Consider the following 3082-nt stretch of genomic DNA (forward strand, 5'->3'; position numbering starts at 1 on the left):
TGTGCTGAACAGTAATTCTTGGACACCGAACCGTGGAAAGGATTTGGCTGTGATCAATCCAAAGGGTAGCTTTGGCCGAAATAAAAAACTAAAAAATATCGGTCGTCTTAGGACAGAACACAATGCGTAAGTAATTTTGATTTCTTGATATAATTTTGTCCTTAGAAATCAGCAGCACCTCTCTAAGTTTTTTTTCTAACTTCTACTGTAGATACATCCTCCCAGATGACCATCTAATCCTAGAAGAGGTGTGCTATATTGTGTGATTCTTAACTTTACTACAATTATGAGTTATATTTTTCTTTTACACTGACATTGATTAATCTAGTGACCTATTTGCTTGTGTACCAGTTCGAAGACAGAGTTCCAGAAGATATATGTCCTTACCTACTAGTGGTTCTTTCTTGTCCTGATGATTACACAGTGGAAGGCACGGTTCTGGTGAGCAACTACTATTATGATTTCTAACCAATCCTAAAATTCGCTCCTACGGGAGTTGAACTCAGGACTAACTAATCCTGAAATTCGCTCCTACGGGAGTTGAATCCAGGACCTAGAGGTTCTACTTAGGAGTCGCAACTGATCTTTGATGGATCAGCCATGGCCTGGTTTTGATTTCAACCCAATCCCTTGGGGTTGGCTGGGTAATTAATTTGTTTTTCATCCCAACCAACCCAAGGATATTGAATTTTGTTCTCTTACATCCAAACATACCCTTCAATTCTGTAGAATTCTTATTCTGATTTAAAATTAATGAAAAATGCGTTAAAAATTATTGAAAAAACTTTGGCAACTCCTTATCACTTCTTTTTGTTGTCTTTGGATTGGATGAAATTAGTCAGAATCGATGCAAATTCTTACATAGTTCTAATGACAACAATTCCCTGCCTCCCTCCCTCCCTCCCTCTCTCTCTCTAAACTCACCATTGAACTATTTTTTCTCGATATTGCTGATTGAAGTTGTTACGTTCCCCTCTGTTTTGTTTTGTTATTCCTTAACCATTTGCATATGTGAATACGCAGATACCATGTCGGACAGCAAATAGAGGAAAGTTTTCGCTGAATGGTACCTACTTCCAGGAAAATGAGGTATATAGCCTTTAATAATCAAAACAAATACCATACCAGATTGGTTGAACAGTAGTCCATAAAAAATATACCCATTTTTAGGTTTTTGCAGATTACTCATCTAGCCGAAACCCAATAACTATACCTAGGGAATGTATTGGGATGCTGAAGAGAAGCATTGTATACTTTGGTGCATCTATACACTCAATCACAAAAGGTATTATATAAGTGAAATATAAACATGAAAGACAGCCGTGAAATGATTGTTGATGAGTCATTTAACTTAAATTCTTATCAACCTCAGGTCAAACAAGGGAAGATATCCAGGAATGCTTCAAGGAAGGTATCAAGTGGCTCTGAACGTTTCTTGGTTTTCTTTTCTTTTGGCTGAGTCATTGGTCTTCGTCTTAAGGCTCTCAGCTCATAGATCATAGGTTCAAATCCCAGAATCATAGACGGAAAATCCAACATGTTATCCATCTAACAACCTGTGCAAGAGAAATGAGCTTTGCGACAGAAATGGCATGCTATGAAAGCATAGTATTGCAGATCAATTACCCGGCCCACGGGTTTGTTTGACACAGACATGACATGCGATTCCTTTCTGGTCTAATCTTTTTTTTTTCTTTTTAGGGGAATCTTTTCTGGTCTAATCTTACAGGGCAGAACCGCTTGGTGGTTTTTTGCAGGATATGTCTGTGTACGAGCGTTTCATCGGAGGACCAGAATACCACTGCGCCTATGTGCCACACTGCATGCTACCAACACCATAAAGAAACCAGCTGGTGAGAAGCCTGTGAAGCGGGGCAGGACATCGCCGGAGAGGAAGAGGAAGAACGAGACGAAAGCATCTTCCACTAAGTAGGAGCTGATGGCTGCTTGACGTAGCTGTGTACAAATTGTAGCTAGGAATTAATGGTCTGCAAAAAACGAACTGTAGCTGTAGCTGGGAATAATGCTGAACTAGTTCTGTAACACCCCCTGGTTAGGACTTAGAAGGATAATGTTAGTTGTGTGCGCCCGAGATTGGGAGCGAATAAATGGTGATCTCTCGTGTGGCCACTATTTTATTTCTGCCTGTCTTGTGCTTTATTTTTATTCATCTTAGACTGTTTACCTTAGTTCCTGTTACATTATTCGCAACTGAAACCTGCATAGGGTCAGAAAGAAGTGTGTTCAGGCCAATCTTTTGAGTATTGTCTGAAAAAAGTGTATTCACTACCTGGTTTGTGAAGAAGTGTGAGAGGTAGAGAAACATAATACGCTGAATAACGAGGCGCACATGTTTGCGTATGAGCGAACATCATCGCAATAAAAACAATAGAATTTTATATTAAAACAAAGGTCCCACAACCTTGCTTGTTACTTGGTTAGGCTACAGGCAGTGAAAAAGACGGAGGGTTACTTGGTTAGGCTGCAGGCAGTGAAAGAGGGAGGGAGACTGTAATTTTAGTCTAGGCTGTGAAAGAGGGAGGGAGACTGTAATTTTAGTCTACTCGTACTAATTTACGGTATTGTTGACACTACCAAACTCACACCGGCTGGTTATACCTCAAGTCAAGATACAAATATCGGAAAGATCAAGCCTGTAATTCTAGTCTTCTGGTACTAATGTACTATTAGCACTAACAACTGAATGACGACTTGCTACTTGCTAGACAAAGACCGTGTAGAATTTTCTGTTAATCGACATCTTCTACACCAGAAAATACGACTTTGCTAGCCTGTTGGAAATAGATATCGTGGAATTTTCAGTTAACTAATAACATCTAGATCTAGTAAAGGTAACTTGTTACGAAATGTTTGGTTAATCATACATGCTAATTTAGGATAATTAATACATAATATTATTTTTCATAAATAATGGCATTAGGTCTACAATTTAGATGAGGATATAGGGCGTTTACTGTCGGCTATTTTTCAGTGGCAGATATGTTAAATTTAGGGTTTAATTCTCACAATGGCAAATGTGAGTAATATTTTCTGAAAATGGATTAGTATGGAGACTTTGAAA

The 3082-nt window shown here is 38.7% G+C and overlaps 1 pseudogene; it reads left to right on the forward strand.

Moving 5' to 3' along the window:
- Positions 1–2242, forward strand: part of LOC136470129 (DNA glycosylase/AP lyase ROS1-like) — a 13680-nt pseudogene extending 11438 nt beyond the window's left edge.
- The last annotated feature ends 840 nt before the right edge of the window (positions 2243–3082 follow it).

Source organism: Miscanthus floridulus, chromosome 8, assembly GCF_019320115.1.
Source record: "Miscanthus floridulus cultivar M001 chromosome 8, ASM1932011v1, whole genome shotgun sequence".
In the NCBI taxonomy this organism is placed as follows: domain Eukaryota; kingdom Viridiplantae; phylum Streptophyta; class Magnoliopsida; order Poales; family Poaceae; genus Miscanthus; species Miscanthus floridulus.